The sequence below is a fragment of the Aquarana catesbeiana genome, linkage group LG01 (assembly GCF_042186555.1).
Source record: "Aquarana catesbeiana isolate 2022-GZ linkage group LG01, ASM4218655v1, whole genome shotgun sequence".
Taxonomy (NCBI): domain Eukaryota; kingdom Metazoa; phylum Chordata; class Amphibia; order Anura; family Ranidae; genus Aquarana; species Aquarana catesbeiana.
The window spans coordinates 44050574-44066339 of NC_133324.1; the positions used below are offsets into that span (position 1 = coordinate 44050574).

At 44.7% G+C, this 15766-nt stretch overlaps 1 protein-coding gene across 1 annotated transcript in view; it reads right to left on the minus strand.

The window, feature by feature from the left end:
- Positions 1–15766, minus strand: part of LOC141141645 (vomeronasal type-2 receptor 26-like) — a 150404-nt gene that overhangs the window by 52062 nt on the left and 82576 nt on the right. The window lies entirely within an intron of this gene.

The following is a 15766-nucleotide window of genomic DNA, read 5'->3' on the forward strand; positions in this document are numbered from 1 at the left end:
AATGTACCTGAATCCTCACAAACCAACTGTCATTTTTGAAGTAAAACACTTAGGAGAGTATAATTCAAAACAAAAATCCTTTATTAAGGGATCAGAACCAAACAAAGAGGGAGGCAACACTGGATCAACACCAGAAATTAGCGAAGCCTGGGACCCCCACAGCAGACATCAATTCTTCAAAATCAAAATTGGTGGCCTGAGGAGTCCATATGTAAGGGAGGGCAGTCTGGTCCGGGATTCACAGAGACTCGGATAGCAGTAGATGACATCTGTGTCCCCAGGCTGTGGTACCACAAGAGGCTGCATCTTTTGGCCGACCAGACTGAACCCAGGGCAATCACTGTCTGGTCTTCCTTCCACGCTTCCTTCCAGGCTGTGGCTGTGCAGTTGGAGATGTGGCAGGAGGAGGAGTAGGACCTGGAGGAGGAGGAGGACTGGGGGGACCTGGAGGAGGACTGGGGGGACCTGGAGGAGAGGGAGGAGGAGGAGGAGGACCTGCAGGAGGAGGAGGAGGACCATCCCAAAGATGTGTGTGAGGTGTAATTTGGCCCCTCATCCCTTTCTCCAGAGCCTCCGATATGAGGGCCTCACACATGACTTTTTGGCCCTCCTCCATCCTCTGCATTTTATAGGCTATGAAGGCAGCAATGTTCTCCTGCATGGTGTGGGGTGCTCCCAGGACCTCTGTAGCCCTCCAAAAGAATGCTATAGCAGCCTCCTCTAGGGTACTCCTCCTACTGCCACTTTCTGTTTTCAGGGGGGGTGGAGGGACCTTGATATCAGCCAGCCGGCTCAGCCCGGCCACCTCCTGGCTGAGACTTCCCTGTGTATGAAAAAGGGACATGGTTTTAGTTTTTGCATCATCAATCACAATCCTAAATTAGTACTCCCAACTAACATCTAGTTAACATCATTGATTGGACAAGCAGAAATATTTAGAGGAATGCTATACCTGGCTCAATCTGGGCTCCTCCACATGCGGCCTGGAAGGCCCAGGTTGGGCGTCAGAAGCCTCAGCCGGGGGGAAGGAAGCGTGGAAGGAAGACTGGAGAGGGATGGCCTGGGTTCAGTCTGGCCTGCCAGAAAATGCAGCCTGTCGTAGTACAACATCCTGGGGACATAGATGTCATCTGCTGCTCCGGATCTCTGTGAATCCAGGACTTTCTTGCGCTCCCTCAGATATGTGCTCCTCAGGCCACCAATGAAAATCTTTAAATAGGTGATGTCTGCCGTGGGGGTCACCTGCTTCACAATTTCACACAATTGCTCCAGTGCTGCCTTCCTCTTTGCTTGGTTCTTGAAATGGGGGTGGGTAATCTCCCACAGACAGGGCAGCTCACTTAGCATCTCTACGAATACTGACATGAAGTCATTGTCTTTCATTAAGATATCCATGTTCACTGCAAGACACAACACAAGACAAAGCCTAATGTCACACAAAACTCTCCTAATCTTGTTACAATATAGGCCTCAATCTAGAAGCAGTATAGGCACAAGTTTGTCTCTTACCTTCGTTCTTACGATCGGCACGTCCAATGCTCCTTCCTCCGCTCACAGATCGTACGTAATACGCACGCGTGTTACGCTTTATACACACTGCGCATGCGTGTAACTCCGACCGCCCCTGACGTTCTTTCTAGTCTATTCCCCGCCCCTTTTTGTTCAGCGCAGTGGGTGAAGAGCATGATGGCGGAGTTACAGCAGGTGCGTGCTAATTCTAGCAACGAGGAGGAAAGCCCGGATCCAGGCACGTCCCGATCCAGAAGGAGACGTTTTAAGGCCACAAATATGTCATTTGGGGAGATGTTGGAGATGGTCGACATCATGAGGAAGTCCGACTATGACGGAAAATATGGGCCTTACCCCAACCCCAACATCCGAAAGGCCAAAATCATGGCGAAAGTGGTCAGGAGTCTTGAGAGGAATTTCGGGGTACGAAGATCTAAAGATCAGCTCAGGAAGCTGTGGTCGGACCTGAAGTTGAGAGAGCCAGAGCAGTACCAAAAGATCCGGAGAGTGCTGCAAAAAAGTAAGTAGTTGTGCTGTGTTCCTATTCTTTCTGTCTTTATTACGTTCGTTCTGCTCCATATGCTTTTATTAATTGTAACGTTTAAAAAGGGCAACTTTAATGTTCATGGGCCCATTATTCGTTCGTATCAAACATTTTTCTTTCGGCCTGTAGAACACCATTGTTTAGGCCATATGCATTTTCACACATTTTTTGGGGCCTACTTGGATGCCAAATATTTGTTTGTGTAGATGGGTTTGTTACTAGAATGAAATGCAAACTAGATTGTGTGTAAGGAGAGGACACTGAGCAGCTGTTTTCACATCTGGACACTGGAGCACTAGTGTGGGACACAAGAACACCATTTTTATTAGGGGGGGGCACACAGGTGCTCCAGTGTATACTATAGGGGGGGCTACATCTGTGAAGCTTGTACTAAACAGGTAAAGTATTGCAGCTTGACAAAGGGCAATAAAAAATATACATCTTGGAACTCGGCTAAAATAGACAATTGTACCCCACTTCCAAGCAATGTTTCCTATTTCTAGTTCTGCCATCAAATATCTGTGTGCTAAGTATACCATTTTTGTTTTACATAGGGGAGAAAAGACTCGGAGGACACCCCTCATCCCAGGAGACCAGAGACCCCCCACCTCTGGAAGAAGGGGAAATACCAACCCAAGAAGAAGAGCAGGAGGAAGAAGAAGATGTGGTGGAGATTGGCACCACAACAGGTGAGTGTCTGCGACCACAGGCTCAGGTAAAAGAGATGGATGGTGGCAGATTTTTGAGACCTTTTTTTTTGTTCCTTATCGCTTTTTAGATGATCGTGATCCAGAACGCTTTACATCTGAAAGTGCCCAGATACTGATTGGGGAGATCATGGGGTGTAATCTCCAATTGCAAAACATCCAGCAACAAATCAGTGATGTTATTAAAAAAAATAATAACATCATTGATGTTTTGGGGCGAATTTAAACCCCACAAAATCACCTGTTTTATCGTGGTCCAATCTTACAAAAATGTTTTCAATGTTTAGAAAAGCCAAATTTGGAGGATGCACACAGTGTGCCAACATGTGCTATCTGCCATCACGGGAGATCAATGGACGTGTTTTGGGGGTGCAACCCCTTCCTCAATTATAAAGTAGCGTTGAGGAAGGGCTTGCTCCCCCAAAACACGTCCCTTGATCCCCCCTGATGGCAGATAGCACATGTTGACATTCGTAAATTGGTGTGCATCTTCCAAATTTGGCTTTTCCAGGGGTGATTTCCCCCCATCTGAACGCTATATCAAACCCAGTTCCTAAATACTGATGTCTGATATAGCCTTCAGGTTTTACCATATGTGAACTTTGTAAGTTCAAGTTTTTTGGCTTTCTTGTTGGTTTTACACAGGCCTGTTTTATCTGAAATGGATATTTCAATTTTTGATAATGCTACTGCAAACATTTTTATACAACAAACATGTTGGTTTGTTTTAAAACCTTTAGTAAATGCACATGTGATTGTGCAGGTATAAAAAAGTGCCTTACTCAAGAATGTGTGGATTATTGTCTCAACACTACAACACTTTTGAGGTGATGTAATTGCTGTTTTATGCAAAAATGGGGGTTATTTCCTAAGGGCAAATACACTTTGCACTACAAGTGCAGGTTCAGTGCAGTTGCAAGTGCACTTGTAGTGAAATGTGTTTTTGCATTTAGGAAGTACTAGCCAACACTGTTTTTTATAAGGTTACCCAATCACGACATTTTCTGCACTCAACACATTTCTGTCAGGGTCAGCTAAAACAAACACAAGCAGTAAATGTCCACCAAGAATTTCTTTTGGTTGTTTTTTATTTGAAAAAGGTGTCACAGATTGTCTGGCATATTGATAGCCCCCCTACCCGCAAAGAACTCCAGGTATCGTAACCGGACATCACGGGCATTCAGGGAGGGCAAGCCAGGACAGCCACTTTCAAGCGCCGTCAGTGTTGATGGATTTGGGATTCCGGCCTCAGGCCCAACTGAGCCAGCATAGTTGACTGAATGTTTTCTTAAAAAATTATGGAGAACACAGCAGGCAAGTATTATATGGTTCAGTTTATACTCCGCCATATGGATGGGTGTCAGAAATTTATTTTATTTTATTTATTTATTTATTTATTTTAGGTACTTATATAGCGCCGTCAATTTACGCAGCGCTTTTACATATATATATTATACATTCACATCAGTCCCTATACCCTCAAGGAGCTTACAATCTAAGGTCCCTAACTCACATTCATACCTATACTAGGGCCGATTTAGACAGGATCCAATTAACCTACCAGCATGTCTTTGGAGTGTGGGAGGAAACCGGAGTACCCGGAGGAAACCCACGCAGACACAGGGAGAACATGCAAACTCCAGGCAGGTAGTGTCGTGGTCGGGATTCGAACCAGTGACCCTTCTTACTGCTAGGCGAGAGTGCTACCCACTACGCCACTGTGCCGCATAATCAGAACCGGCTGGCCAGGATTCCAGGATTCTCCACCACTCTTCGGGCTCTGGCCAGCCGGTAATTAAAAACCCTCTGTTCCGGGGTGAGGGTCCTCATCGGGAATGGCCGCATCAGGTGGTCCCCCAGCGCAAATGCTTCATCAGCAACGAACACAAATGGGAGACCTTCAACATTGTCCTCTGGAGGTGGCAAGTCCAAGCTGCCATTCTGGAAACGCCTGTAGAACTCCGTCTGGGCGATCACTCCACCATCAGACATCCGGCCATTCTTCCCCACGTCCACATACAAGAACTCGTAATTAGCCGACACCACCGCCAACATCACTATACTATTAAACCCCTTGTAATTATAATAGTATGACCCCGAGTTGGGTGGTGGGACGATGTGGACGTGTTTCCCATCAATTGCCCCTCCGCAGTTAGGAAAGTCCCACCGCTGGGCAAAGTGGGAGGCCACAGTCTGCCATTCCTGTGGCGTGGAAGGAAACTGTTGAGGAAAAAACAATAAACATTACTATTTTTTCACAGATACATGGCAAGCAGATTATACACAAACATTATGGGGCAACCTCCAGATAGCATTTACTAAGGGGAATTTAACAACAACAAAGTATAAGGTACACCTATCATATTCCCCCCCCCCCCTCTCATGGGCCATTTCTAACATTATAGGGGGGGGGACTCTTGGACAGGTAACCCTCTTCACTTCATTGAGAGATGAATGCCTAAATACAGGGTATTACTTGGAACAGCCCCTCCTTAGTTACACTATTGGCAGACCACTGGACAGGTAAGAAGTGTCATAATACAAAGATATAAATACACACTGTACACATTTGAGCACATTTGAACATTCTGCTATTACCTATCAAGATAATAATAGGATACAAAAACTTTAAACAGTACCATTGGAAAGTAGACAGGCAGGCCCTTGCACTACATGCTTTGGGGAATTCATCCATAAATCTGACCAGTAAAAAGGTGGGTATAGTGTGTATGGGTTTGGCAAAGTCAGCAGATAGATGATTGAGGATAGAGAATTGGGATCAGCTGACTTAGCAGTTGGGGGGAGAGAGGGTTACAAAAAATTTGGGGACACCACAAAAAAAAGCCTCTGCCACTCTGCCTGAATTTAAATCAAAAATAACATTTCCAAACATTTTAGGGGGTGTTTGGGGTAAAGCACTACTATGGAGCTGATAAAATACATTGTTAAGTGACTACATGAGGTGAATATAGGCCAGGAAAGACCATGCTGGGGAGGTTATTGAAGGGCAAATATGTATGAAGGACATAAAATAATAATTACATAAAAATCCAGCATGCATGAGAACAAGGGGGACATTCACAGCCTATTACAATCATGGTAATTAGGGAATGAGGAAAGAAATATAATATATTAGCAAACATTCAATACAATAAAATGTGATATAAAAGGATAAAAATCTTACCTTCATATACTCCTTCTGCAGGACCTGTATGATGGCAGAACAGGTCTCTGGGATTATGATCCCCAGAGCCTGGGGGGAGATGCCTGTCGAGAACTTCAAGTCCTGCAGACTTCTCCCTGTGGCCAAATACCGCAAGGTAGCGACCAACCTCTGCTCCGGAGTAATGGCTTGCCTCATGCAGGTATCCTGCCTGCTAATATAGGGGGTCAGCGAAGCCAACAGACGGTGAAACACAGGGTCCGTCATCCTGAGAAAGTTCCTGAAATCATCAGGATTATTCTCACGGATCTCACGGAGCAAAGGCATATGAGAGCACTGGTCACGCTGAAGCAACCAATTCTTGGTCCATGAACTCCTCCCCACCCTGTTCATGGACTGGACTTGTGTCAAGGTCAGGACCCAACACCAAGCCCCCGCACAGCACGAACTCTACAAGGAGTACGCATACGAAACATGGCTAGAAAACAGTCGGCTGCTCAGAACGAAGTAACATAACGCACTGAAGAACAGCAAGGCCTGTGAAGAGCGACCTGAAAACCAGTAACGAACTAACAAGAATACAATGTCTACTTAAAGTCACGCGGAACTTGCTTGCACGCACTGAAGAGCAGATACAAACCCACAAGCACAAACTGAACGGCAGAAAACGATCTGAAAGCCACGAGTCTGAAAAAGCGCGAATCGTCTCTCACCAAACTTTTACTAACACGAGATTAGCAAAAGGAGCCCAAAGGGTGCCGCGCTTGGTTCTGAACCGGCCTTTTCTAGTCTCGTCGTACGTGGTGTACGTGACCGCGTGGTTGTCGATCGGAAATTCTGACAACTTTGTGCGACCGTGTGTAGGCAAAACAAGTTTGAGCCAACATCCGTCGGAAAAAATCCTAGGATTTTGTTGTCGGAATGTCCGAACAAAGTCCGACCGTGTGTACGGGGCATTAGACTGTATACATCGTAGCTGAAAGGATGCAATGAGGACACCAAACTTCCATCTCATGGACATGTAAATAAAAGGAAACTGGCCATAGTGTAATACTGCCAAACTAATTAAAGTTTAGAAAAGGTAGAAAACTTACACTAGTGCATAAAGATACAGCAGGAAAAAAGGGAACTTAGAGTGAACACTAGAAAACTCAGTAGTGAAGATGAGACCCCACACTCCGTGCAAATATTGCGCTTACCACAAGGCAAGCCAACAACAGCTTGTGTTCAGTATTAGTTTACCACACCACACTACGTGATCCACCACCAGGCAAATAATGCGCTTACCGCAAGGCGAGCCAACCACAGCTTATGTTCAATAGCAGTATGAGAGATCCACTGGCGTTCTGGACTGCTTGCGGCAGGAACCGGGGGATACAGCAGAGACTCCAAAATGACATCTCACAAGCATGTAAATAAAAAGGAACTGGCCATAGTGTAATACTGATAAAAACGATTTAATAGATAAAGGTAGAAAACTCACATGAGTATGTAAAAATACAGCAAACAGCTGGCCGGCATAGCGAGCACCCGTCCACACTGAAAATGGCGATGACTTCAGAGCGTCAACCTCCCGACGTACGTTTCACCACAAATGGCGTCGTCTGGGGAGCGCAGATTTGTGGATTTGTGGAGTGCACGACTAATAGTTGTCCTGTGGACAGATTCTCCCACCTGAGGTACCATGGGCCTCTTGGCTGCTTTTCTGATTAATGCTCTCCTTGCCCAACCTGTCAGTTTAGGTGGACGGCCATGTCTTGGTAGGTTTGCAGTTGTGCCATACTCTTTACATTTTTGGATGATAGTTTGAACAGTGATCCGTGAGATGCTCAAAGCTTGTTTTTTTTTATAACCTAACCCTGTTTTAATCTTCTCCACAACTTTATTCCTGACATGGCTGGTGTGTTCCTTGGCCTTCACAATGCTATTTGTTCACTAAGGTTCTCTAACAAACCTCTGAGGTCTTCACAGAACAGCTGTATTTATTCTGAGATTAAGGTGACTCCTGAAGGCAATTGGTTCCACTAGATTTTTGTTAGGGGTATCAGAGTAAAGGGGGCTGAATACAAATGCACGGCACACTTTTCACATATTTGTAAAAAAAATTGAAAACCATTTATGATTTTGCTTCCACTTCACAATTATGTGCCACTTTGTATTGGTCTATCACATAAAATCCCAATACAATACATTTAAGTTTTTGGTTGTAACATGATAAATTATGTGGTAAATGTCAAGGGGTATAAATACTTTTTCAAGGCACGGTATGATATGTGTGAATACATGAGCAGATCTATTTACCTCAAAAGTTCTGATAAAGAAGTATAATTCTAGGTATTTTGCTAATGATTAAATAACATTACAGTGCTCAAAAGGTAATGTTAGTGTAGCTCTGGTAGATTTGCAATCTACCACATGTTAGGTAAATTTAGTAAATTGTGTGTTAGGAAGGTTAAAAGTTCACCTCTGTTCCAGCTTGGCTGACGTTGTGGGTGTTTCTGTGCTGACCGGTGGGTGTCGCTGTTACCACCGGTCAGGGTTGGAAAGGCAACATGTTGAAGCGAATGGATGCTCCTCTGTCCCGGAGGCACGCTCGGTGGAGGTGGTCCTCCGAGTTGCATTCTGGGCGAGGGTATTTAAGGGACAGACGCCATATTTTGGAGTTCGTTTTACAGCCACCTGCTGGCCCTCCTGGCTGACAGGTATGCGTTAAGGAGCTACCTCGTGGTCCTCCGTTCCAGAGGCCCACGATACAGTGGCACAGGGGTGGGTCCAGAGGCTTGTCTGGAGCCTACCACCGCGGGCCGAGGAATGGTCCTGAGCTGTCGGTCCTGTGTGACGAAGCTGGACAACCGAGGAGATCCCAGGGGAGGACCCGTCTTGGAGAGATCACGCAGCCTGCTGGTCTATAGAGGGGCCTGGTGACTTGGTTGGAGGACGTATCCGAAGGTAACTATACAGCATAGTGTTGCCGGCTCGGCTTAAGGGTTCAAGCACTGTGACTAACTTTCACTACAGAAAATCTATACATCCTGTGGCAGAGGATCGTACGGATTTTATTCCAACTAAGTCTGTGGCAGAGACTTTGATTCGTGCTGTGTACTGGCTGCTAGACCGGTGAGAGAGGCCTATCCAGATGAGCAAGGAGTGTGTCCCATGAGGGGAGCGCATTTTCAATAGTGTTTGAATTCCATAAGGACATTTTGTCAAGAGAACCCTACCAGAGAATATTTGAGTTTCTTCTGCAAGTTTCCTTTCTACCTCTTTCCTGCTACTTCCTAAGTCGTTTGTTTTAATAAAGCATTGAAAATGTACTCCAGTGTTGGTGCGTGTGTGTCGTCCAGAAGTAAACTCAACGGAACCCTAGACCAGGTGCCGGTGAAACAGAGGTACACAGAGTGACAGAGGTAACAGACCCGCTTAAACCAGCAGCTCCACCGTGAGTTAGTGTTACATTAGATTGTTTTGAAGAAAGATGTTAGAACAGATGGTTCTCCTCTAGATTCTTAGAACACGTTTTGTTTGTAACATGGAAACAGTTAATCTTCTTGTTCTACAATAAGGGATTTGAAAAATGAGAGGTCTCTTATAGTGAGCAATGGGGTTGGTTTACCAAAATTGGAGAGTGCAAAATCTGGCAGCTCTGCATAGAAACCCACCATCTTCCTTTTTTTTTTTTTTTTTTTTGTCAAAGCTTAATTAACCACTTGCCGACCGCCTCACGCATATATACGTGAGCAGAGCAGCACGGGCAGGCAAAATCACGTACCTGGTACGTGATTGCCTTCCCGCGGGCGGGGGGTCCGATCGGACCCCCCCCCGGTGCCATCGACGGTCGGCGTTTGGTTGGAAGCGATGAGAGACGAGGGGGAGACCATCCGATCGTGGCCCCCCCCCTCGCGATCGCTCCCAGCCAATGAGAAACATCCCCTGCCTCTGTATAGTACACAGAGGCAGAGGATGTGATGTCATCTCTCCTCGGCTGGGCAGTTTCCGTTCCAGCACCGAGGAGAGATGACATGTAAGTGCACCAAACACACACAACACAGTAGAACATGCCAGGCACACTAAACACCCCCGATCCCCCCCCGATCGCCCCCGATCCCCCCCCCAATCACCCCCCCCCGTCACAAACTGACACCAAGCAGGTTTTTTGTTTTGTTTTGTTTTTTTCCTGATTACTGCATAGTGTCAGTTTGTGACAGTTACTGTGGTAGGACAGTGAGTGTTAGCCCCCTGTAGGTCTAGGGTACCCCCCTAACCCCCCCTAATAAAGTTTTAACCGCTTGATCACCCCCTGTCGCCAGTGTCGCTAAGCGATCATTTTTCTGATCGCTGTATTAGTGTCGCTGGTGACGCTAGTTAGGAACGTAAATATTTAGGTTCGCCGTCAGCGTTTTATAGCGACAGGGACCCCCATATACTATCTAATAAATGTTTTAACCCCTTAATGGCCCCCTAGTTAACCCTTTCACCACTGATCACCGTATAACTGTTACGAGTGACGCTGGTTAGTTCGTTCATTTTTTATAGTGTCAGGGCACCCGCCGTTTATTACCGAATAAAGGTTTAGCCCCCTGATCGCCCGGCGGTGATATGCGTCGCCCCAGGCAGCGTCAGATTAGCGCCAGTACCGCGAACACCCACGCACGCACCGTACACGCACCGTACACCTCCCTTAGTGGTATAGTATCTGAACGCATCAATATCTGATCCGATCAGATCTATACTAGCGTCCCCAGCAGTTTAGGGTTCCCAAAAACGCAGTGTTAGCGGGATCAGCCCAGATACCTGCTAGCACCTGCGTTTTGCCCCTCCGCCCAGCCCACCCAAGTGCAGTATCGATCGATCACTGTCACTTACAAAACACTAAACGCATAACTGCAGCGTTCGCAGAGTCAGGCCTGATCCCTGCGATCGCTAACAGTTTTTTTGGTAGCATTTTGGTGAACTGGCAAGCACCAGCCCCAGGCAGCGTCAGATTAGCGCCAGTACCGCTAACACCCACGCACGCACCGTACACCTCCCTTAGTGGTATAGTATCTGATCGGATCAATATCTGATCCGATCAGATCTATACTAGCGTCCCCAGCAGTTTAGGGTTCCCAAAAACGCAGTGTTAGCGGGATCAGCCCAGATACCTGCTAGCACCTGCGTTTTGCCCCTCCGCCCGGCCCAGCCCAGCCCACCCAAGTGCAGTATCGATCGATCACTGTCACTTTTTTTTGTAGCGTTTTGGTGAACTGGGAAGCGCCAGCGGCCTAGTACACCCCGGTCGTAGTCATACCAGCACTGCAGTAACACTTGGTGACGTGGCGAGTCCCATAAGTGCAGTTCAAGCTGGTGAGGTGGCAAGCACAAGTAGTGTCCCGCTGCCACCAAAAAGACAAACACAGGCCCGTCGTGCCCATAATGCCCTTCCTGCTGCATTCGCCAATCCTAATTGGGAACCCACCGCTTCTGCAGCACCCGTACTTCCCCCATTCACATCCCCAACCAAATGCAGTCGGCTGCATGAGAGGCATTTTCTTTATGTCCTCCCGAGAACCCCTACCCAACGAACCCCCAAAAAAGATGTTGTGTCTGCAGCAAGCGCGAATATAGGCGTGACACCCTCTATTATTGTCCCTCCTGTCCTGACAATCCTGGTCTTTGCATTGGTGAATGTTTTGAACGCTACCATTCACTAGTTGAGTATTAGCGTAGGGTACAGCATTGCACAGACTAGGACACACTTTCACAGGGTCTCCCAAGATGCCATCGCATTTTGAGAGACCCGAACCTGGAACCGGTTACAGTTATAAAAGTTACAGTTACAAAAAAAAAGTGTAAAAAAAAAAAAAAAACACAAACAAAAATAAAAAAAAATAGTTGTCGTTTTATTGTTTCTCTCTCTCTCTATTCTCTCTCTCTATTGTTCTGCTCTTTTTTACTGTATTCTATTCTGCAATGTTTTATTGTTATTATGTTTTATCATGTTTGCTTTTCAGGTATGCAATTTTTTTTACTTTACCGTTTACTGTGCTTTATTGTTAACCATTTTTTTGTCTTCAGGTACGCCATTCACGACTTTGAGTGGTTATACCAGAATGATGCCTGCAGGTTTAGGTATCATCTTGGTATCATTCTTTTCAGCCAGCGGTCGGCTTTCATGTAAAAGCAATCCTAGCGGCTAATTAGCCTCTAGACTGCTTTTACAAGCAGTGGGAGGGAATGCCCCCCCCCCACCGTCTTACGTGTTTTTCTCTGGCTCTCCTGTCTCAACAGGGAACCTGAGAATGCAGCCGGTGATTCAGCCAGCTGACCATAGAGCTGATCAGAGACCAGTGTGGCTCCAAACATCTCTATGGCCTAAGAAACCGAAAGCTACGAGCATTTTATGACTTAGATTTCGCCGGATGTAAACAGCGCCATTGGGAAATTGGGAAAGCATTTTATCACACCGATCTTGGTGTGGTCAGATGCTTTGAGGGCAGAGGAGAAATCTAGGGTCTAATAGACCCCAATTTTTTCAAAAAAGAGTACCTGTCACTACCTATTGCTATCATAGGGGATATTTAAATTCCCTGAGATAACAATAAAAATGATTTAAAAAAAAAAATGAAAGGAACAGGTTAAAAATAAGATAAAAAAGCAAAAAAATAATAAAGAAAAAAAAAAAAAAAAAAAAAAGCACCCCTGTCCCCCCTGCTCTCGCGCTAAGGCGAACGCAAGCGGCGGTCTGGCGTCAAATGTAAACAGCAATTGCACCATGCATGTGAGGTATCACCGCGAAGGTCAGATCGAGGGCAGTAATTTTAGCAGTAGACCTCCTCTGTAAATCTAAAGTGGTAACCTGTAAAGGCTTTTAAAGGCTTTTAAAAATGTATTAATTTTGTTGCCACTGCACGTTTGTGTGCAATTTTAAAGCATGTCATGTTTGGTATCCATGTACTCGGCCTAAGATCATCTTTTTTATTTCATCAAACATTTGGGCAATATAGTGTGTTTTAGTGCATTAAAATTTTAAAAAGTGTGTTTTTTCCACAAAAAATGCGTTTGAAAAATCGCTGCGCAATTACTGTGTGGAAAAAAAAAATGAAACACCCACCATTTTAATCTGTAGGGCATTTGCTTTAAAATAATATATAATGTTTGGGGGTTCAAAGTAATTTTCTTGCAAAAAAAAATAATTTTTTCATGTAATCAAAAAGTGTCAGAAAGGGCTTTGTCTTCAAGTGGTTAGAAGAGTGGGTGATGTGTGACGTAAGCTTCTAAATGTTGTGCATAAAATGCCAGGACAGTTCAAAACCCCCCCAAATGACCCCATTTTGGAAAGTAGACACTCCAAGCTATTTGCTGAGAGGCATGTCGAGTCCATGGAATATTTTATATTGTGACACAAGTTGCGGGAAAGAGACAAATTTTTTTTTTTTTTTTTGCACAAAGTTGTCACTAAATGTTATATTGCTCAAACATGCCATGGGGATTTGTGAAATTACACCCCAAAATAAATTCTGTTGCCTCTCCTGAGTACGGGGATACCACATGTGTGGGACTTTTTGGGAGCCTAGCCGCGCACGGGACCCCGAAAACCAAGAACCGCCTTCAGGCTTTCTAAGGCCGTAAATTTTTGATTTCACTCTTCACTGCCTATCACAGTTTTGGAGGCCATGGAATGCCCAGGTGGCACAAAACCCCCCCAAATGACCCAATTTTGGAAAGTAGACACCCCAAGCTATTTGCTGAGAGGTATAGTGAGTATTTTGCAGACCTCACTTTTTGTCACAAGGTTTTGAAAATTGAAAAAAGAAAAAAAAAAATTTTTTTCTGGTCTTTCTTCATTTTCAAGAACAAATGAGAGCTGCAGAATACTCACCATGCCTTTCAGCAAATAGCTTGGGGTGTCTACTTTCCAAAATGGGGTCATTTGGGGGGGGGGTTGTGCTATCTTGGCATTTTATGGCCTTCAAAACTGTGATAGGTAGTGAGGAGTGAAATCAAAAATGTATGCCCTTAGAAATCCTGAAGGTGGTGCTGGGTTTTCGGGGCCCCGTACGCGGCTAGGCTCCCAAAAAGTACCACACATGTGGTATCCCCGTACTCAGGAGAAGCAGCTGAATGTATTTTGGGGTGCAATTCCACATATGCCCATGGCCTGTGTGAGCAATATATCATTTAGTGACAACTTTTTGTAATTTTTTTTTTTTGTCATTATTCAATCACTTGGGACAAAAAAAGTAAATATTCAATGGGCTCAACATGCCTCTCAGCAATTTCCTTGGGGTGTCTACTTTCCAAAATGGGGTCATTTGGGGGAGGTTTGTACTGCCCTGCCATTTTAGCACCTCAAGAAATGACATAGGCAGTCATAAACTAAAAGCTGTGTAAATTCCAGAAAATGTACCCTAGTTTGTAGACGCTATAACTTTTGCGCAAACCAATAAATATACACTTATTGACATTTTTTTTACCAAAGACATGTGGCCGAATACATTTTGGCCTAAATGTATGACTAAAATTTAGTTTATTGGATTTTTTTTATAACAAAAAGTAGAAAATATCATTTTTTTTCAAAATTTTCAGTCTTTTTCCGTTTATAGCGCAAAAAATAAAAACGGCAGAGGTGATCAAATACCATCAAAAGAAAGCTCTAATTGTGGGAAGAAAAGGATGCAAATTTCGTTTGGGTAGAGCATTGCATGACCGCGCAATTAGCAGTTAAAGCGACGCAGTGCCGAATTGTAAAAAGTGCTCTGGTCAGGAAGGGGGTAAATCCTTCCGGGGCTGAAGTGGTTAAAGAAGCTGTACTTAGAAACTGATTGGCTACCATGCACAGCTGCACCAGATTTTACACTCTCCAGTTTTAGTAAATCAACCCCAATATGTTGCTTGTTCAAATTCTTAAGTGTATACTTTAATGTGTAAAATGTTCTTAGAAAACCTTTTACGTGGATCATGGAACAAGTTAATCTTCTTGTACTACAATAAGGGATTTGGAAATCTAAAGGTCTGTCAAGCTGATAAATTGTTCCAAGATATCAGGAATGCATGTCTCTAATAGTGAACAATGTGTTGCTTGCGCAAATTCTTAAGCGTATGCTTTAATGTTTAAAATGTGTATGTTTTCGAGGGCCCTACATGTCCACCAGCCAGAACTGGAGTGCAAAAGCCTCTATGTTAGACCTAAAAGACCACGTTCTGGAAACTGATGTCATCTGGGATGCTCTAATCTTTTATTTTCTGTATACATGCACAGATTTACACTCTAAACAGCATGGATGGATGAATATAAAATGACAGCTACTATTATCGACAGCCATGCGTGCTGTGGCTGTCTGAATTCAATAACCAGCAGTATAGATTCAGTGTAGAGAGATCTATGCATGTACAATTGGCCATTCACCTTTTTTGATGTTTCAGTAGATGTTTGTCAAGGTGCTGACAGGATCACTCACAGCTCAAAGTTAAGCCTATTCCTGCTCTGGTGTATGGCCAACTTAATTCTTCTGCTAAAAAAATACAGTTTGTTTTGTTGGGGCCCTCAGTGAAGCTACTATTCAGACAGTGGCCAAAGTGGGATCTGCACTTAGTAAAATATAATGAAAATGATACATTTTCCCTGTTCAGACATGAGATCGCAAAGTCTGTCAGAGGGAAGTCTCAGAACCAATTCCCTTTGCAGCCCTCAGATGTGGTCAGATGCTAAAAGTTGAAAAAAACATATATTTCCTTCGACCATGTCCCCTCCCCAAACTTTTCCTTCAAGATAAATGACACAATCATTAGTCTATTCCCTCATGTCAGCACGCTAGGTGTAATCCTGGACTCTGACCTCTCCTTTTGATTCCACAGCCAATCACT